Genomic DNA, 23442 nt, shown 5'->3' with positions numbered 1-23442 from the left:
GCTGACTCACTAGTAGCAGAGGAGTGTCGGGAGAGCGGAAGCGAGCGAGCAAGGGTATCGTTACAATGAGTTTGACTCGAATACGAAGCTCATCCCTACTGACGACACTTTGCTCTACCTCCCTTAGGGAAGCCATGTCGACCATATCCAGATTTGGAGGATTTTCTGGTTTGCTTATAAACTGGTCAAAATCTGCTTTACTCCTGCTGGATGAAGACGGAACACAGGTAGTTAATTCTTCCTGCCCTATACCCATTACTACATCCTGTAAATACCTGGGGATTCAGATCACAGCTAAGCCGAGGGAATTTATACATCTAAATATTTGCCGCCTATTCCTGAGGTTTAGGGACAAGGTCAAAACCTGGAAAGCACTCCCCCTATCAGGGTGAATTAAATTAAGATGATACTAATGCTGCAACTACTGTTTTCTCCATAATACATCCATGGTTATCCCCTTGAAGACATTCCGCACGGTAAATGCCATTTTCCGCAGCCTCATATGGAAGGATAGATCCCCTAGGATCAAACTAGAATGCCTACAGCGGCCCAAAGACAGCGGGGGCTTGGCATTGCCAAACCCCTGGCTATAATACCTAGCAGCTCAGTTACAACATCTCATTGGCATGTTCCCAGCAGCGGGGGAGACAGCGGCTAGTTTGCAAAGCTCGTCTCAAAAACTGCTACTCCATACTGTGTGCAGGGGGCCGATTCCCATGGAACTGGAGGCTCTGGCCTTTACTAAACCTCATAAAAAGTATCCAATCTTTAGTCTAATCCAGAAGGTATGGAACAAATCCAAATATATCCAGAATGCAGATGGCTATACAGAGTATAGTCCCATATGGCAGAACGTTACTGACACGTGTCTTGGGAATGAGCCTGACGTGCGGAGGGAGATCTCTCGTACCGCCCTGGTTTCGGAATCACTGGGGTTGAGACATTGACCGTAGGAGCACAGTTAGGTATGAGTGCCTGCAGAGTTCTCTGAGATTGGAGATGAAGGCCAATGAGAAAGGTGGGAGTCGGCTGGAGGTGCAGGTCAGCTGGATGCAGGTCAGCTGATGCAGGGCACCGGATGCAGGTCAGCAGATGCTGGTTAGCTGGTTACTGGTTAGCTGGATGCTGGTCAGCAGGATGCAGGTAACCGAATGCAGATCAGCAGATGCAGGTCGCCGGATGCATGTGCGTCTGGAAGCAACAGGCGCACGCAAGTGCAGACGACAGCAGGAGTGGTGTCAGACAAGCCAGGTCATACACGGAGGATCAGTTCAGGCAAAAGAAGCAGGCAAGGAATAGTCAGAGTTCAGGCTGGATTCGGCAACAGAGGATCTGGCAGATAGGTAAACAGAGCAGGGTCAAGGAAGCCAAAGGTCAGGACTGGAGATGGCAGCGGAGTCAGAGAGCCAGGTCAGTATGATATCAGGTGCAGGTGCAGGTTCAGGATCAGGTCTCAGGATAAGCAGCAGATCGGACAGCAAAGACACAGTGCTGCTGAGGGGTTTAAATAAGGCAGCCTGTTGCCAATCACTGAAATCAGTCTGCACTATTAACCCTTAGGTGGCAGATCCCTGATAGATACGTACACTGAACTGGCCAAGCTGCAGTCTGGATGTTGTGTTACACTATGTGATTTATTATTGCTCTGTGTCTTTAAGCTCTGCTCCCTTCTGTCTAGCTGAACTCTTTCTTTCACCGTAGTTCCTTATATTCCCCTCCACTTCCTGTCTCTCTCTCATTAGCTCAGTATACCTTCCATGCTAAACATCTTTCCATGTGGCTTACAACTGCAATATTTTTCTGCCTATGAATATCCATCATTAAACAGAACATTCAGAAGGATTCATCGTCTGTCTCTAACCGTGAGTTATTCATTGAGTTAAGCTGTCTGAATTGATGCAAGGGATAAATAGAACACCAGGTTGTGTAAGCCCTACATGAAGCTGGAGATAAAGTTTATGTCCTTGTAGTTGAGTCAGAACACTGGAGCTAGATGGAAGACATATGGGGTTTCACATCTCAAGCACATATTCCGCAATGGGGTGTTGCGCTCCTTCACTGATCTGAGGGAAGCCTATAGTCTTCCACAATCCATGCACTTCTATTACTTACAACTTAGCCATGCGGTGGCAGCACAGAGCCATTCTTCAGAGTGGCATCTGTCTCAGACCCCTGTTTAGTCTTCTGGGGGATCCTGCTTCGTCTAAAGGCTTTATCTCCCAATGTTACGCTATCCTGTTACAGTCAGTGATGAAGCAGCATCCTCTGAAAGTAAGGGAGAAGTGGGAGGCGGACGTTGGACAATTAGACGGGGAACAATGGGAAGAGATTTTTCAGGCGGTGGGCAAGTGCTCACTTAATGTATCCCAAAGGCTTACACAGCTATATATCCTGCTACGAACTTACTATATCCCCCACAGGCTTCACTTACTGAATCTACAGCTCGACTCCACATGCACAAGATGTAAAAGAGACCATGGGGATCTTATCCATATGTTGTGGGGGTGTCCCAAACTACACACATATTGGGCAGGAGTGGTGACTACAGTCAACTCAGTATTTAAAGTATCTCTTCCACAGGACAAGAGCTTTCCTCCTGGGTGCTTTGGAGGAATAGAGAAGAACACTGCAGAGAGGCTATACATAGAGTTTTATTTCCGGCGAGGAAATTAATTGTGTTACACTGGAAGACTGAGGCCCCCTGACCATAAAATAGTGGATTGACAATATTGGTGTGGTATTGAGAATGGAAAAATTGGTATACCAGCATAGGGGCAAGTTTGAGAAATTATGGGCAATGTGGTTGGATGTGCCAGGACTGGCCCCAGTGGACCTAGTGGCAGACAAATTATTGGGAATAAATGTCGGGTGAGATATGGGATATGTGAAATAATAAAGGGGATAATGTGAAGATACTCATGTGGTTCCGTTGATGGTTATTCTTCTGGTTGGACAGTCTGTACCTAATCCCATAAAGCATTGAAGAATATGTATGTAATGCCTTTTAACCCGCACTTCAATGGGAAATATGTCTGTAATGTACTTCTGCAAACGTAATTAAATTTTGTTGGATAAAAAAAATAGAAAAATATGTCCCTCTTGCTGGACCAACACCGGTTCAAGCAAACACAAGTATATTGTATAATGTTCAGTACACATATGAACATTTTGGCAGCTGAAATGGATACAGCAAAGGGTATGATACTAGACTTTGTAGGGCTTCTTTTACAAAGAAAAGATAGGACACTTTATCCTGATGTAGCTTCTGCTGCTAAAACATATACACCTACTGGCACCTATCCTATCCTCCTTAATTAAAAATGGCTACAGCTCTATTTTTTGGGGTAAGACAACTGCATGTACCTTGTGTCTCCACATTTAGGCCTGTTGTTACTGCTGCCAGTGCCAAATACTGTTGCCATTAGCCAGTTTTTGCAAATACAAACCTAAGGACGGTAGCTCTACTTATTTTTTATTTCAAACAAATGGGAGATATAAGTGTAGGGGATGCAGGAAATAAGGGGTCATGGTGTAAGATCTTTAACTCAAGCACAGTTCACAAACTTACTGTGGATGTAAACCCACTCTCATCCTTTCTAAACTACTGCCATAGTGCTGATCTATAAGGATATACATGCCTCCTGTGCTGTGCTGCGAGTCGGCGCTATACGGCGCATGCGCCTGCCGTGTAGATCTGACTGCGCAGGCGCCGTATAGCACCGACTCGCAGCTCGGCTATTTACGGAAATCTGGTGACGCACCTTGTGCGACATGGAAACTGTTTCACCAGACATCAATCATCTAACCTAGGGCTAGGAACGCCCAGTACCGCAGGAATCAGAACCCGAAAGCCGGGGAGAAAATCACATAATAACGGTATGTACGGCGATAAAAAAAAAAAAAGACCTGCATACTGTAAATGTTGTTAGTATCCTGGATGTAATGTTAGAATTTTTTTTAGGGTGAACCCCTGCTTTAAAAGCATGTTTGTATCAAGCTCTTTTGTACACGGAATTGAAGTACTTCATGGCACCAGCTAGAATCAGAAACAATGCTGCTTCCAACTGGAATCTCAAGCTTCTGGGCAGAGCACAGAAACTCAGGTTCTTTTATTCATTGGAAACAAAAGAATAACAAAGCAGGAAGTGATACCCCAACAGCCAATCACTTTCCTTAATACAAAACCACATGACAGGAAAGAGGAGGGCACTCAAAGAAAGGCGGGGGGAGGAAGTGCACACACTCCATCTTAGTCAGCATGGAGCCCATTCAGACATTGTTCAAAGTAAAACCATATCTAAATTAAGATCATTCTACTTGTTCTTACAGGCTTGAAACAATCTGCGGGGACACTGCCACTGCTGTTGTCAATATACGGTACAAGTACACCGACAAGGCAGATATCAATGTCCTCTCAAACAGATATGTATCCATAAGGGGATAACGAAGTCCGCAAGAGAGATATAATAGGTTTCTCTTGTTATGCTGACTTGGCTTCTCTAATGTCATTGGAAAGCAAGCAGTCCAGCGCATTGCGCTTTATATCTACAAACCAATAAATGCCCACAACACATTTCAATCCCATAAGAAGGTTTTCATACTGACCGTTTTTACCGCTGGTCTCGATTCAACCCAAGTGCGCTCTGCTAGAGCGCTCCTCGAATTAAACATCAGACACAGGGAGACAGATGACAATCTATAAAACACACATCCTAGAATAAAATGTCCAGATATATAACATTTTCCACAACAATGAGTACATCCTGGACACATCACTTACAACCCATCCTTGTCCCATCTCCCATTGCATGCCATTGACAATGGCGAGAAGCTGTTTGGTGTCGCTGAGATGGCTGGGAAGATTTTTAACTAATGGTTGTAGTTGGTAATCCACCCAACGACCTAATTGTTCATTGAGAGAACCAACCCCAGCCACAACCAGATATTTAGTCAATGGGGTAAGGCCCTTATGTGTTTTAGGGAGGTGATGAAAGACAGACATAATTCGGGGTATAAAGAGCCATAGCCTCACCCTCCTTCCTAGATAGCACCCCCAAGCACACACCTCTTTCTACAAGTGTATGTAAAATGCTTTTATATATTTTTAACAAGAAAAAAAATGCTTTTATATTTAATGGTGGGATTGTTGGCTAATGTCTGGTATGTGTTATGATCTAACAATTGTCTGTGAGCTGCCTCCCTATAAACATTGAAATCCTGGACCTCAACTAGACTTCTCTTGTCCGACATCTTTATAACAATAGAGTTGTCCATGCTAAGTGTTTTTAACACATTGCGTTCTTCTGCCGTGAGATTATCATTATGGATATACCCTATACCCTATTGTTAGAACATATGGCTAGTCTGGTAAGCTCTTTCTCAATGTTCTTTTGAAAAAGATCAATGCATTTACGCTTAGAGTTGATCGGAAAGAAATGCGATCACTTCTCAAGGGGGGCTTGTATTGGTGGAACATAATTTCCAATCTGATCATCAAAAGCAGATTCTCCTTGCAACTCCTCCAAACATTGTAGCGCACATACATCCTGAAAATCATTACATGTGGGCATATCAATGGAAGCAGTGTTAGAAACCCTGTCAGACACTGCCTCCTGTTGATCCTGAATTTTTTTGTTACGTAAAGTGAGGTTACGAGAAAATGTATTGACATCCAAAACAGTCTGAAACTAATTGAAATGTCTCAATGGGCAAAAATTCAAACCTTTAGCAAGCAGGGTGGCATCAGAGGATGTAAGTAGTCTATGTGATAGATTCAACACATTTAGAGGTTCTTCTGCTGTTGACCTCTCAGGTTGTAAGTGTTGTTTCCTCCTGCCACCTCTCCTTGTTTTACTGTGGGATATCTCTTTCCCTTTTTTTGGGGGGATAGAGGGCCATGCAATGCATTTAAAGGAACATCATTAGATAGCTGTGTATCTCTCCTACCAGTATTCTTAATGAATAAATCCGAGCCTGATCCAGCCAGCGTTTAATCCAACACCTCTGTGTCAGTTTCCCTGCATTGCTAGATGTCTTGCGATGTCTGTGCTGGATCAGGGGCTTCTTCGAAATATACATGGTGTTAGCTTCATAGTGAAATCGATCTCGTATTAGCTTATGTAGCACTACCCCCATAGGAGCTGCTGAGAATAATTTTGGTTCCTGCTGTTACCCCTCCTTTGACCGTATTAGAACTAAGAGTCTATATTAGAAAAATGTCAAACAGATGTATGCCCTTAGTCTTTTTCCAATGCTTTTAATGAACGAAACTTGCAGTAGCAGAGGGATGGAGGGTAGGAGATACCTTATAAGGTACCAGATACCTTATTGCAGATCACTGAGGAACTTTAGAATCCAAAAGACAAATGACAAATACCACGTGTGTACGCGGCCTTAAATTTCTTATTATTAATAATATCTCTTTCCATACAATCCAATTTGTCACTCAATTGTGAATGAAGATCCTTAAACAATGTGGATTCCTTGGATGGCAAGATCTCTCCTTTGATGTTGGAGATCTCAGCTGTAATTTGTCAGGTATTTGTATGAAAAATTATCCTTTTCTGTTTGTATTGTATCACCAGTGTCCCTGCCAGTCCTTCTGCTTTCCTAATAAAAAATGACCACACTAAGCAGGAAAACACATCATGCTCAATTCTCTAACGGTGCTGGGAACTCAGTCTACTCTCCCCCAGTGATCAGAATTGTATTGACACACCTCCACCCTGCACAGCCTTTCACTGTAGAGTTCAGTGTCTAGCTGTTTCTCCTCCCCCAGCTTTTATGCAGCTGAGAACAGAGGATATGTGATCACTTATAAAAAAGGAAAACATTTATTAATAATGTTTATATATATATATATATATATATATATATATATATATTTTTTATATAATATATATATAGTACGTATGCGCAAATGTTTTGCCTTTTATTTATATTTTAAACTGAATCGGATATTTTACAAGGTGAGGGTTTACAAGCCCCCACCAGCAATAGATTGTGTTTTTTATGACTTAATTGTATCTTCTTATACTGTATTAGCTAGATTCAGAAAGAGTTAAGCCGGCGTATCAGTAGATACGCCGTCGTAACTCTGAATCTGCGCCGTCGTACATTTAAGTGTATTCTCAAATTGAGATACACTTAAATGTAGTTAAGATACGACTGCCTGCGCCGTCGTATCTTAGCTGTCTAGTTCCACCGGCCGATAGGGGCGTGAACGCTGATTTACGCCTAGAATGCGTAAATCAGCGAGATACGCCTATTCACGAACGTACGCTTGCCCGTCGCAGTAAAGTTACGCCGTTTACGTAAGGCGTTTTCAGGCGTAAAGTTAGTCCAACAAAAAGCTGGCCTAGCCAATGTTAAGTATGGACGTCGTTCCCGCGTCGAATTTTGAAAATTTTACATTGTTTGCGTAAGTCGTCCGTGAATAGGGCTGGACGTAATTTACGTTCACGTCGAAACCAATAAGTCCTTGCGGCGTACTTTGGAGCAATGCACACTGAGATATGTCCACGGACGGCGCATGCGCCGTTCGTTAAAAATGTCAATCACGTCGGGTCACGATTCATTAACATAAAACACGCCCCCCTGTTCCTCATTTGAATTAGGCACGCTTACGCCGGCCCATTTACGCTACACCGCCGTAACTTAGGAGGCAAGTGCTTTGTGAATACAGCACTTGCCTCTCTGACTTACGGCGGCGTAGCCTAAATACGATATGCTACGCCGGCTGAAACATACGCCGCCCTACGTGAATCCAGCTATATCTCTTTAAATCTCTAGTGGCATGATTTCACAACTGTAACTCTTTTCCACCCTCACATAAGGCCATCTGCAAATGATGATTGTTGTCAGACACTGGCGGTGTTTCTCAGTTAGGCATTATTTCCTAAACACCTTCTCCTAGTGCAGTCTTTTCTTCACCCAATGATTGTACTCTGGGCTTTGTGCATTCCAAATTTCTGGTTGGACATGAATCTTAGTGGTAATGGCCTCATGGCTTACCTCTCTGGCTGCAATTGTAACAGACCAGGGCCCATTGTGCCTGGAACAGCAGCACATATAAGAGATAAAATTGCTGCAGGGAATTATTTTTTTTATTCACATGAAACCCAGCCCTGTGTGGGAGTGCACAGGAATCCCTTAATTGTTCTTACTTATTCACATTGCAGTTAACCACAGCTTTTCACAGCTTTGTAATTACCTTCAGTTAACTGTAAAAAACATCCCTGGACACAGCTCCCCTAAACACACCTAATCTTGATTCACAGATGTGTAGCTAATTGCAGCTATTCACATAATCAGAATAGAGCTATCCAGTGGCATTGCTAGGGGGTGGCTATTGAGGCTATAGCCCCGAGTCTTGCCGCAGGGGACCCTGCCTAACCAGTGGGCCATGGGTGCGGCAGGCAGGCTGTATGAGAGACCTGGGCAGGCGGATGAGAGAAGTAAGCAGGCAGGCAAGCGGAGATGACATTATCTCTCTCCGCCCACCCCACATCACTGTTCTTCTGCCCTCACAACGTGGGCCTCTTCAATGTCAGAGGTGCGTCAGGGAGCAGCGAGATGACATCATCTCTCACTGGCCACCGCGAATCACTGCTCTCCTTCTCTCACTCAGAACTAAATGGACCAGTGCTGCCAGCCTGCCACCAATGCAGCGACAATGCACATTTGGTGGCACTGGCTGGTATGGCAAGTGACAATCTGCAAATAGTGGTAGGCGATCATCCACATCTGGTGGCAGGTGATGTGGCAAGTGACAATCCACATCAGGTAGCAGGCGACAGTGGCAAGTGACAATCCACATCTGGTGGCAGGTGACGTGGCAAGTGACAATCCACATCTGGTGGCAGGTGACATGACAATCTGCAACTGGTGGCAGGTGACGTGGCAAATGACAATCCACATCTAGTGGCAGGCGACTGTGGCAAGTGACAATCCACATCTAGTGGCAAGTGAGGTGGCAAGAGACAATCCACATCTGGTGGCAGGTGATGTCACAATCTGCAAATGGTGGCAGGTGACGGTGGCAAGTGACAATCCACTTCAGGTGGCATGCGACGGTGGCAAGTGACAAACCACATCTGGTGCCAGACGATCTGGTGGCAGATGATGGTGGCAAGTAACAAGCTGCACCTGGGGGCAGGCGACGGTGGCAAGCGACAAGCTGCACCTGGTGGCAGGCGACGTTGGCAAGTGACAAGCTGCATCTGGTGGCAGGTGATGTGGCAAGTGACACACTCCCACTGATTCTGCATTATGTTGCGTTGAACCACTTCATTATATATTACAATGTAATAGTTCTCTTCAATCACCCTGACACCATATCAACCATGGTGCCGTGATGATTGAAGCGCCAACACCAGCCATTGCCCGCAAAAAATTGCTTAACAGCTGCGTCCCCCCTGACCTGCAAAAAGGTTGGTGATCGCTGCTATGTGCTCTAGCCCCAGATCTTTTGCAGACCTAGCAACACACCTGGAGCTATTCACTAAAATTTCTGTGTATAAATGCAATACGAAAATCACTCTAATGACAGCTATTCTCATTTTTCTAATCATCCATGTGAATGTACCCCAAAACAACTGTAAAAAAACATAAATCTAAAAATGTGTGGTATAAAATTCACCCAGATCATTACGGCTTCCCTTTACAAGACCAAGAGCTCTTCTAAGAGTTTTCACTTTTTTAATGATTCTGTGACTTATACTTCAGATGAAATGATTCTTTTTTACCTTCAGAAATGAAATATTGCCTCCATCTGTGCAATATTGTGATGTCAAAAGGTTTTGTTTTTTTTGTTTTTTCAAATAAAAAACATCACATTTGCCTTCATTTCCTCTCAATCATTTTAAAAGCACTGTTATCCTTTATAGACTTTGGATTTAAATCACAATAGCATTGAGATGATAAATGACAGTAGCACTGAATATAGCTAAAATTGGATCTGTCAATACTTTTGAGTGATGAGAGAACTCTTCTTCTTATATAAATATTATTTTTAAATATACGGGTAAAACATGGAGGCTTAAGCAAGTAGTGCCAGTCAATATGCAATGATTTTACATTTTATTTGTATACTGTATTTCTTATACCCAAATAAAAGGGGTCAAATGTAATTCTAAACATTTCTTTTCAGAACAAGATTTACCAAAACGGTTGTTATCTGTGTTTACTGGAAACAGATATGCAATGGCAAATACCATGCACAAGGTATCAATATTTTACAATATGTACTATATACTGCATAAGTGAACAAAAGTATGATAAACGCATAAATCTAATCACATTTCTTAAATTTTTTTCTTTAATTGCTTTAAATGCCAGCTGCCCACTCTGGTGATTTTAATAAAAAAAAAGTCTTTAAAGCTGCAAGTATGGGTAAATGACAGCACACTTTACCACATATTTATCATACTGATTGCCGGCAATGGGTGTACACATGCACGTTTCACACGAGTACTGAGTGTGTTTAATATTTTTACTTTAGCAACATGAAGCTGAACTCTGGGCAAATCAAATATTATCTAAATACAAGTACCTTGTTAATTCTTACTTGAAACTTGGAGTACTTTGTGCATTTCTTATAGATCTGTGTAGCAATCCTGCATGAAACAGCTCCTGCAATTTGCCTGGTCTTTATTACAGGAAACATTATTTTCCTGTAATAAAGACTAATCACTGCTGCCCTGCCTCCTTGTGCGGGGTGGTTGGTCTTGTATCTAACCCCCTTCACCCCCACCCTGATAGATTTCTTCAGGCTGGATCTAGTGGTAAGAATTGTTGGGTCCCTATCAGAGAGTTCTGCTGTCTGCACTAGCCTGTGCGGCACATTGATGGTGTCAAGGTACTATCTTCGTTAAAAAATGCATTTAATACACACAAAATGGTTGTACATAGTTTGCGGCTATTGATTATTATATTTAAAGAATAATTTTTGTGTCCAGAGTTCAACTTGAAGTTTTAATTGATGCTCTTCTGTGGTGAGCTTGGTATAGTCAGACACTCGACAGATTGTGACATCACAGATATTAGCAAGTGCTCCATTTTGTCATTGTTTTACACATTAATCACTTCAGCTCCGGAAGGTTCCCCCCCTTCATTACCATGCTATCTTTTGCGATACAGCACTGTGTTACTTTAACTGACAATTGCACAGAAGTGCGACGCTGTACCCAAATTAAATTTATGTCCCTTTTTCCCACAAATAGAGCTTTCTTTTGGTGGTATTTGATCACCTCTGCAGTTTTTACTTTTTGTGCTATAAACAAAAAAGACTAACAATTTAGAAAAAAATATATATTTTTGACTTTCTGTTATAAAACAGTCCCAATTAAAAAAAATCTAATTTCTTTATCATTTAGGGAAATATGTATTCTGCTACATATATTTGGTAAAAATATGTGTATATTGTTTGGTTTGCGCAAAAGTTATAGCGGCTACAAACGTTTGTATATTTTTACTTATTTAATTATTTTACTAGTAATGGTGGCAATCAGCGACTTATCGCAGGATTGCGATAATGCGGTTGACAAATCAGACACTAACTGACACTTTTCACTTTTTGGGGACCAGTGACACTAATACAGTGATCAGTGCTAAACATATGCACTGTTACTGTACTAATAACACTGACAGGGAAGGAGTTAACATCAGGGGTGATTAAAGGGTTAAATGTGTATCCTGGGTGTGCTTACTAACTGTGGGGATGTGCTTTGACTGGGGGAATGTAAGATCCGTGTCCCTGCTTAGCAGGAACACAGGATCAGCACATTCCCCTCTCACCGAATGGTGGTCTGCCTTATTTACATAATGAACGATTGGTAGGTCCCGGTGGACATCGCATCTGCCGGACCCGCTGATTGGCTCCCTGCTGTGTCCAATCACAGCGGGAGTGGGTCACTGGACCCTGGAAGTGTCAGATCGCGTACTAGGTACGTGATCTGGCACAGAGCTGCCAATCTGCCACAGTATATGTACGTGGGGCGGTCTCACCAAAAAGTATAATTTGTTTCTTATCATATCTACAGAGCACCGTTGGCCTGATCTACAAAGGATTGATTTTTCGGAAACATAAAAGGGTTGCTACAATTTGGGTACACACAGTCACCATCACTTTAGAGATGAAATTCTGTGAGAAAGCACTGTGCTAGCATGAAACATGTCAGAAAATAATTTGCTGCCTATTTTCATAAAGGAAAATTATTTTGCATCTTGGTGTGCGACATTTCTGTTGTTAATACCAGTGATTGCTTCAGTGGAGACGAGTCAAGCTAGCACCTGAGATCTGATTGATCTTGCCTGGATCTCACATGTGAAATATTTGCACAATCATCATGTATACATTTTTAAACATCAAATTCTCTCTCCAATAGTAATTACTATGAGGACAAGTCAAAAGATGGTGAACTAAATATATGCAAAATAATAAACCCAAAACGAAAAATGTTATATATTGCAACTTACCAATCAAGATGTGGTGGCTTCATCGGTTTTCTTTTCTTTGGCTTTTTCCCCCCTGCTTTCATCTGGTGATATGGCTAGTAACACACCTCCTGTATTAGAGTGCCTCCACTCTGGATAAAAGAACATAGGGGCACCTTTTGGGCAGCAGCATTGTCAGTCTGGAGGGATGGGAGTGTTAGATGTACTAGCAAATTTAAATACACTAACATATTTAACTAGATTACTAGTAGATAATAAGCAGTTATATACAGTATATCATATATATAGTAAACCATTTCCTCCATTTGGGATAAGGGTTTTCCATAAATACATACAAGCTGATCATTTTAAGCACCCCTAACAGATTTACAGGCTGAATCACTGGATGAGAATAGAAGAAAGCAAGCCTAAAAATTAAATACTTGTTTTTATGTCCAAATAATAATGTGCCCTACAATTTGTCACTTAAAGGTGAAGAAGGTAAAATCTTTGGGCCTACGGCCACACCACCCTGAATGCGCCTGCTCTCGTCTGAAAAAAAAAATCTTTGGAGGCTCAGGCCAAGGATTCTGAAAACCACAACAGGTGGAATAACTTGAAAATACTGGGCCTTCCTGAAGGAACTGGGAGTTGTAACACTACTGATTTTGCTGAACAGCTTCTGAAACAGTTATTCCCTGAGGCCCGTTTTTCACATTTTTTTACAGTTGAAATACCTTTTACTAGGGGCCCCCAGGGGGCGTGCCCCAGACCTTCATCTTTAAATTGCTGTATGACCTGGTGTTAAATCCAGCATAAAAACGCCAAACTCCTGATTTTTCCAGATTACTCAGAAACGCAGTGGCAGCGAAAGTCCTTTGATTTGGTTAGAACCAGACTTTGCGTGAAAGGTGTCAAATACAGCATGTTTGCAGCCAGGCAGCAGTGAATATAATTGCAGCAGTGTCTGGAACTGACCCATTACTAGTTCACAACACCTGCTGGCCTTGAGTCCTGGGCATGCTAATTGAGAACATGACTGGTTCTTCCACTGACCCTGAGGTCTGGAGAACTACTTCTAGGGCCAGTGTTTGAAGTGGAGTTACTGTTTCCAATGTTTGGCCTCTCCTCAGTCATCCACCAGTCAGCTCTCGTCTTCATCGATCCTTCTGCTGCCTAGTTGGAATGTTACCTGATGTTTTGTTGCTATTAATTCACAAATAAATAAACAAATGAATAGATATAAAAATATGCGGGTGAGTTACGCAAAACAGAGAAAGCTGTACATATATAAGGTAGCACAAGCAGAAAGGATAAATTATGGTAAGTACCATGTATGTGGCAAGAATGGAGTGCTGTGAAGAGGCTGTGTAAAAGACTAATGCCCTGTACACACGATCGGTTCGTCTGCTGAAAACGGTCCGATGGACCGTTTTCATCGGACAAACCGATCGTGTGTGGGACCCATCGTTTTTTTTCCGCATTGGTAAAAAAACTTAGAACCTGTTTTAAAATTATCTGATGCCTCAGAGAGCCTTGACGGGGCCTGCAGGCATTTGTTTCCTTGCATGTTATGCTATACCATCTGGCACAGATGCTGTGGAGTCTGCCCGTCTACTACATTGCGGATACAGTGGCTGTCATTTGTTCGCTGGATACTACATACATGCTGGTTTAGGTCCTCTGTTATAAGGGACCATTGGCTCTGGTAAGCAGTTTACCTACTACACGGTGGTGGATTTCACTTTGGTTGCAGACTCTGTCAAGAAAGTCCAACTCTAATTTTGGATTTCTACACGGGTGTTTTTGTTTTTCACTGAAGTCACATATGGACTCTTTTTGACATTTATGTACTACTATATGGTCACTTTATTGTTGGCACCTTTATAGTTTACCTTATGGCTTATATTCATGTTGTGTTCTACATTGACTATGATCTTTATTTGTTCACTTTTGAATTTTTGGTTTGGTCAATTATATGGTTTATGGTTCATAATTTTCAATAATTTTGTACTGTATGTACACCCTAAGGGTGGCTCAAGATTTAGCGTAACTATATATATTTTTTCCAATAGATTTAAGATGACACTTTAAAAAATATGTACAGTGTAAACCTACCACTAAATTTATAATTAACAGATATTGTAAAGCTCAAACTAAAAACAAATGGAAAACATGTTTATCATGAGTTTAAGATTATATCAACACAAAAACAAATGCAAAAACAATCATATTTAAATTCCAATGAAAGTGTACAGTATATAGAATGCACAACTGATAAAATGTAATTATTTAAAATAATAATTCTTAAAACAATTATGCATAAAAACCTATTTTGTTTAGTTTCCACAGTCTTGGACATTTAGGCTCTTTCATAGTGTTATGAAGTATGCAATTTAGAAAATCTTTAATCACCTTCAACATACACACTTACCTGAACTCATTCACTGATTTGAAACAAGATATATGAATGATCGTAGTTGACTATGTGTAGGCCCGAAGAAGGGGGATCTTCAAACATAAGTAATTATAACTTAAATACTTGCACATAGCCAATGCATCATATGCTTTATACCCTAATTGAATTGTTAAATTGTCCCATGCATGCTATAGCCATGGTTGCATTACACTGGAGTGAATACTCAATTAAATAACACAACATAGCCTAACATTATTAAACTAATTAAAAGAAACCTTTCCATTAATAAATACTGCTAAATGGCTTTGCCGCAGTGGGGGATTGACTTCCACTAAATGTAAGTGTTGATATACTTTGATTAGTGAGATAAAATATGCAGGGTACACTAACTTTATCTGGATAGTGAAATCTCATTTAAGAGCACATCAGTAGTCTGATAAACAGACCAATATCTGCTCGGTGTGCGTGGCCCTGATGGACCCACTCTGTTCAACAAAGGCTGGTAATACTTTAATGGTGCCAAACTATTAAAGTAAACAGACTAAGATTGTAAGTTAAAAAAAGTTTACAATTTATTTAATTAAATATATATATATATATATATATATATATATATATATATATATATATATATATATAATGTACATTCCATTAGGGATGAGCTTCGTGTTCGAGTCAAACTCACGTTCGACTCGAACATCGTATGTTCGATCGTTTGTCGAAATACGAACATAACGGGCCGTTCGCGCCAATTTCGAGTGGTTTGTCACGCCCCATAATTCACTGCGGCATCGCAGTGCATTGCTGGCTGATAATTGGCCAAGCATGCACTATGACCTGCATGCTTGGCCAATCACAGCTTGCAAAAAACAGAGAGCCATAATTGGCCAAAGCCAGGGTGGCTTTGGTCAATTATAGCTCAGGGGGATTAGTAAATGCCCCACACTATAAAAGGCCACTTGGAAGTTGGCCTTGTGTAGTGTGTTGCGGTGGTTAAGCGTGGACAGCGAGAGACAGAGAGAGAGAGTGTGTCATTTTTAGCTGTTAGATAGAGCAGGCAGGCTAGTCAGTTAGAACTACAGTGTAGAGGATATATATGCATCCCAGGTGTTGTATATATATTTATATACTGTATTGAGTTTAGCTAGATCCGCTCTTCCTAATATACTGACAGGCAGGCAGGTGATTGTGCTAGCTGCAGTATTCTCACATGGTGTACTGTCTGTGTCCTCTGCACATTGTGCACCTAAAGCTGCGGAAAGCTAGATTTTTTGGCTGGAGCTACACTTTAAAAAAGTACCAGTTCAAAATTACAAACAGATTCTACTTAACAACAAACCTAAACACGTGCCACTTCACAGGCATACTATAGATACCCAGCAGAATTTTTCTTCTTTTTTTTTTCACTTTAGGCATCATTAAAATCACTGCTCCAGAAAAAAAACGACAATTTTTAAAACTTTTTTTCCATTGATACATGTTCCCTGGGGCTAGACCCGGGTTCTAAAGCCAGTTTTACGACAATAACTTGCATATTAGCCTTTAAAATTAGCACTGAATTAGCACTGAATTCGAACGTTCGAGTCCCATAGACTTCAATGGGGTTCTAAAAGTTTGCGCGAACGTTCGGTCCGTTCGAAGGTTCTGGTGCGAACCGAACGGGGGGTGTTTGGCTCATCCCTACATACCATATACATATATACATAGAAATGAATAGAGGAGGTTTTTATACCAAACATTAACAGCTGTTATTCACAGGAAGCTAGCAAGAGCATACTCATATACAAGATAACACATATAAAACATATTGACAATGATATAGAATGACTTCAACAGCTGTTATAATCTCTACGCGTTTCGCAGTTTCTGCTTCTTCGGAAGATTGCATGCTGGTAAGAACAAAATCAATCATATGTTATTACAAAACAACAAAAAAGGAACAAAAATATGAAAGATTAACAAAACTTACTAATTACTCACAATTGTTGTCAAAATCCCATCTCTGGCTTCCCTCTGGGCTCCTCCTCGGTTTTGCTGTATAGCATGTTTTGAGGTTTTGACACTAGTTGTGAGTAATTACTAAGTGCTATGAGGAGCAGCTATGCTGAGAATCATTAATTTTAATATATCCAAGAACCTTCATATAAAAAAAGTACTAATCTTGTCTCTATATGGAAGTATTGATATGATTTACTTATACATGTTTAAATATCTCCACATTATCCAATTGCAACATTGGTAATTTATTATTGCAGTTCCATAACTTGTAGTCAGTCACCTAATAAATTTAAAGCACCAATCCAGCCACCGATTCCATATAGTAATAAATTGCTAAATATTGGGTAGAAGAAATAAATGATAACATTCAAATGACCTCTATTGGAACTTATAAAGGGATACAACTTGTGATTTTATATACTTGAAACCAAGGCCCCAGATTGTATAGAGACACATTTTATTTTTCATAGGCTTGATTCCTAATGCAATACATAGATGTATTTATGTGCAAAAGCACACATATTTTGAAAAAACAAAACAGAAAACATCTGTACTTAAAACAAATTACTTTTTTGGCACCCCACATGTTGCAGCAGTGGACTGTTTCTTGGCATTCTTATGTCCACTACAGGGCTATGCACCCTGCATCAGTCTTGATGACATCAGATGACCTCAGACCACCAGACAGCAGGGGAACATGGGCTACAGGGACTGGTCTAGCACTGCATAGAAGCCTGTGGAAGTACAGTATCAGGTAAGTAAGTAAAAAGTGCTTTTTCCAAATCCTCAGACCAAACAGTTAACCCTTGCAGTGCATGGAGAGTTTGACTTTTCTTCTTGGAACTCTGCATTAACCAGTTATGGACTGAATGAGTCAGCAAATGTATCTCATATCTCAGCAAGCCAAATTACACTAGTCATTTCTATCAAATGGATTGCAGCAGATAAAGGTATAGTCAATGAGCATTGTTGACTTTTTCAAAATGTTTTACGAAAAACAGGCAAATATTATATCTTTATTGAAACATTGTCTAAAGAAAAAAATAAAATACTTGCATAAGAACATGAAAAAAGGAGGCACTTATCTGGGCCCACTTTCTTGACAGGGTGGTGACCCCAGCCCAATTGGTTTATTGGTTTATTTTCTGTCTTGTTTTTTATATAAGTATTATGTATTGAACAATTATAATACTATCACCATCACTATGTAAATAAGGTATACAAGGCAAACCAATTGGAATACCTGGAAAATCCTGGAATTCTTAGAATGTGCTAGAAAAAGGAGTGGGGAATTTCCTGTGTGTGGCCCTAAGCAGCAGAAGAGCTATAATACCTGTGCAAGGCTGATATTGCTGGTCCGGCAGATCTGGAGAACACAGGAGAAGGTGGGGGTGAAGAATGGCTACAGTGCTAGCAGAAGATGAAGGACTGCAGCAAAATCCGAGTAGTGGCAGCGGGTCCGCATGAAGAGTGAAGGTGGGCTGGCCAGAGGGGAGGAAGACTCAGCCAAGAATAGGAGTCCACAGTGCAGTTTACCTCGGAGTGGCAAGGACTGGCCATGGAGGTGCCGGAGGAGGAGCTGGCACCGCTTGTCAGAGAAGCGGAAAATGTTGGCAGAGAGGCGGGTTGGGGCCTTGTCACCAGCCAGGAGAGGAGGAATTCCATGGCTGGAATGAGGGAGAGGTCACAAGTGTCAAGACAAGTGCTGCAGGTCGCAGACCCTGACGCTTTGCAAGGAGAAACAGCTCAGCCTGGTGCTATTCACACACCAGTGGCTGGTGAGTTTGGCCAATATTATGCCTTGACTGAATAAATAGGTTCTCTGTCTAATTTAGGTAAATCACTGTCTCCTATAACTCATGCTCAAACTGTAATTTCAGCATCTCCATCTATTACAGCTATTAACCCTTCTTCTGCCACTGTTCTCTCTCATAATCTTGTGTCTGTTCCTACCTGTCCTCCAGCTGAGTATCATACCTGAATCTATGGGTTCTAGCAGTGTTCATATTGTCATGGCAATTCCTAATCCTAATGTGTCATGCAGACCTAGTGTTCCAGAATCATGCAATAAGAAGGTAATGCCTTGTGAGGTTTCACCATTGGGATACCATTTACGACTTTCAGTTAAACAAAAAAATATGTAAAGGGGATTTCATAGATGTCTTACCTCTCTTACCCTCTCACAAGGATTTTATGATAAAACTGGATAAAAAAGGGGATGAAAAACAGAAGGAAGATAGGTGTAAGCCAATCCCCACATCCTTTCACAATTGGCAGAAGCTTATTGCATTTTGTTATGCGTTTTGGCTGAGAAGCACCTAGAAGTGTGCAGTGGGTTGTTCCAACACTTGGATCACATTTTGGAGACCTACAAGAATTTTGGAGGGCTATGGTGGTATTCATATGATGAATCTTTTAGGCAAAATTCACCCTACTCTTAAATGGGGAATGAAAGATGTGGGGTTTTTGGCTTAATTATATTTTACCTCAAAAAACAGGTTACGCTTAACTATTTGCCTATCAGCTGCCATCATTATAGTGCGGCAGTTTGAAATGGCTGCGCAAACTGCCATAGGTGTACGTAGACCGCTTTAAGAGCTATAGGGGGCACACGCAGCGCGATGCTGGAGCTGATGCGCGTGGCTGGGGACCGCGATGTCCGCCGGCCACCTGTATTCACTCCTTAGCGAGCCAGAGTGGGGATCTGTCAATATAAACAGACAGATCCCAGTTCTGTCAGGGAAGTAGAGAGAGATCTGCTGTTCCTAGTAATCAGGAACAGCGACCTCTCTCTACTCCCTGTCAGTCCACTCCCTCCACAGTTAGAAACATCTCCCTAGGCAACACTTAACCCCTTGATCGCTCCATAGTGTTAACCCCTTCCCTGCCACTGGCATTTATACAGTAAGCACTGATCGCTGTATAAATGTCAATGGTCCCAAAAAAGTGCCAAAATCTGTCCGCCGCATTGTTGCAGTCTCGCTAAAAATCGATGATCACCGCCATTACTAATAAAAAAAATAATAATAAAAATGCCATAAATATATCCCCTGTTTTGTAGACATTATAACTTTTGCGCAAACCAATTAATATACGCTTATTGAGATTTTTTACCAAAAATATGTAGGAGAATTTTTTTTGGCCTAAACTGATGAAGAATTTTTTTTTGGGGGGGGTATTTATTATTTCAAAATGACCGCACAATTGTCAGTTAAAGCGACGTAGTGCCATACTGCAAAAAGTGGCCCGGTCATTGACCAGCAAAATGGTCCGGGGCTGAAGTGGTTAAGGGGGTAAATCCTTCTGGCGCTAAAGTGGATTTTATTAAGCAGGTCTCAGTTAACCCTTTGAATTCAGCCTATAGAAAAGGCTACTGTTTTGCACTCAATGAAAATCAATGTCGTTGGAATACGTTGTGTAAGTACAAGCATGAATGCGCCTATTGTTCAGGTACACACTCAGTGGTTAAGTGCTTTAAAAGGAATGCCAGTGCTGGGTCAAGTCAAATGCAGCAAGATATTTTTCCAAAAAGCCTTCACGCCAGTGATGCTGGAAAAAATGAACCTATGGGTGGATCAGTACCCAAACAGGGAAAAGGAGAAATTTTCGCATTAACGGATTTTCTATAAAATAAGTTGAGCTTTTCCTATTTAGGAAGGACACAAAGAAGGTCCTTTTCATTTGATAAAGATACCCCCTGGCACAACTCCAGAGCATAACCCATTCTGCCTCTGAGCCAAATTTCATGACAAAAGTAAGCCTGTAGTCTATAGACAAAATTTCAGACCACAGACCTCCATGCCTTCCAACCCACAAAGAGGCCGAACCTTTATTGGTATTGTAGCTTTATAGACAGAGTGACATAAGCAATCATCATTCATATGGGTACATCTGATTCGCTAATCCACATATGGTGTTCTCTTGTGATGTCTGTTTCTTCACCACATGGCTTACATTCCACACTCATGGGGGCCATCTTTCTTTGGTCGATGAAAGGGGCAGGAGGGGTTTGGAGACATCTGTTTTCACTTAATCACTCCTGAAGGATTTTAACTCTATAATGACTTTACTCTGTCATAACTTTCATTCAAGGAAAATAACACTATTGTAATACACCCATATATATATATATATATATATATATATATATATATATATATATATAGATCAAGAAATAAAATAAATAAAACAATTGAAAGAAAGGAATATTTGAGTGGTTAGGAGAAAGATAACATAAACACAAAATAATCATTTTATCATCTCCATCACAGTCCCCCCCTTAAAATGACTATTTTATCAGTACTGTTCCTATGCTTTTTGTCCCTGTGTTTGGCCCCCCTATCAGGATCTTTTTTGTATTTCGCTTAGCGACCAGACAGAGCTTATCCATAGTCCTTACCAACGAAACAGTCAGGAGGCGGTCAAACACTATTCTTTCCCTCATCATTTGAGAATGTGTTTTTAACAGGTAAGGACTGTAATGGAGGATACGGTCCCTTTTCTTCCTCCTTCATTGAATCTCTAATATCACCCAAATTCAAAAAAGTAGGAGTTACCTCTTCAGCTGCTTTTCGTAACAGCTTCTTTATGCAGGCAGAATATAACAAACCATTATCATAACCAATATAAGCAGAAACAAAATTGCTATACCCATCTAAGTACAAATGCGTTGTCACCCAAAATACTGTTCCCAGGTAACATTTTAAATACACCCCCCTTCTCAGCTAAAATCATGTCTAGGGCCATATGATTTTACAAAGTCATCTGTGAAGTGGCCTCTAGTTGTTCAGCTAAACCTTGGAGTGCATCCCTGTTTATAGTTAACAAACCTCTGTTGGTTAACTATAAGGCTCAGTCAAAGCAGTGTATATTGACACCAAGATGTCCTTCAAAACAAATGGTACAAAACCCACAATGTTTTAAAATACCAATCATCATCCACATACACTTGTGCAATGTCAATGTATGAGAGAGATATCTCTATATTAATAAAAAAAACTAAATTAATAAGGGCTTTCTTCAGATCTTCAAATGATTGTATACAAGTTATATTTTAGTATTAAAGAAAGATTTGCCCTATAGTAAGCCTTTATAAGTCATTAACATTTATTCAGAAAGATACTTCATCTTCAAAAACTTCAATGAACTCTCAAGAAAAGTTATTTAGGCTCAAAAATGTTTTAAAACTATTACTTTAAATATATATTTTTTCTCATACATGAACCTTCTTCCACAAAAATTGCAATGTGCAAGACCCCCAGGCTCTATCAATATTACACCATCCTGTTCTATGTTCCTTATATTTGCATGTACTGCCTTGGAATGTGAGAGCAATCTATACCATCAAGACCAGACCAAGGGGTTTTCCTATCAGGCTCTTTTTGCTTGATGTAAGGTGAGCTGCTGGGACCACCAGAGGTGTGTGTGGAGATTTTTAAGGTGACGGTCTATCCTTTCTTCACCAGAGTTGGCTGTGGGGTCTCCCTTTGTTGAATATCTGTCCTCATTTTTCAACCATCAGACGTACCAGACTTTTTTAGACCTGTGGTTTCTTTCGTTTCTTGGACTTTTTTTTTTTTTTTTTAGTTGCATATGTGTATCTTTTATATTCACTCAGTTATTGTTCAATTTTTTGCTATCTATAGTTATTACCACGGCATACCCACGTATTCACTGTCACTTGTGTCCCCCCCCCCTTTCCCCCTTCCCCTCCCCTTTCACACATTTGCAATATATTATTGATAGTGTGTTTTCACAGCGCAGACATCTTTCACTTGTTCCATTATCACTTTGTCTATCAAGGTAGACCTTCCTAGGTTTTGCAGCAGTGCCCCTTTCACTCTCCCTCCCCCCACCCTCCCCCCCTTTGTATTCACAGACAGCGCAGGAGTTTCACCTTTCACAACATACAAGGTGAGTTAAGGCATTGGGGTCGGGGCACACAGGACAGAGGGTAGATGAGCGGATTCCACCTTCATGAGTTCAAAGCAATAATGTTCATCCAGGGTAGGAGCAGGTAGGTCTGCGCCATTCTCTTCTTCCTGTTTTGTCCAGAGACATGGCATGACAAAACGAAGGAGAGTAGCAGGGTTGGTGGGTTACAGAACACAGAATCTTGTATGGGCAATGGGCAGGGGTTGGGGCAGGATGGGTCAGGCTGGAGCAAGGCCTGTTTGCAAGGGGCGGGACCTTCAGCATAGAACAGCATTCGGGCAGAGCCCATGCTTCGGCAATAGCAGTGGTGTTGCTCAGCATACACACAGCCACTTAAACCTTGGCCAGAGCACCACCTGGTACAACAGTCAGTGCTTGATAGGTAATACCCACAGTGAAAGCAGTAGGGCACCAGTCCATAAACTGAACATTGGGCTTAGTCTTGATGGTGGCAATAGCCGCATTAACAGCCCCGGGCACCACATTATCACAGTATAACAGGCAACAAGCCATATATTTATCATGTCGTGGGTCACATTTCACCATCAGGGTAGGTAGCTCATGTGAGGCTTTCTCAGCTGAGATGGCTGGGGCATAAGTGAAGTGGCATGTGGGAAGTGGCATACAAAAGAAGGGCACCAAGTTGGGCGAGAACT

The sequence above is a fragment of the Rana temporaria genome, chromosome 3 (genome assembly GCF_905171775.1).
Source record: "Rana temporaria chromosome 3, aRanTem1.1, whole genome shotgun sequence".
Classification (NCBI taxonomy): Eukaryota; Metazoa; Chordata; class Amphibia; order Anura; family Ranidae; genus Rana; species Rana temporaria.
The sequence above is the reverse complement of the archived record's forward strand: the minus strand, read 5'-3'. Positions refer to the sequence as shown.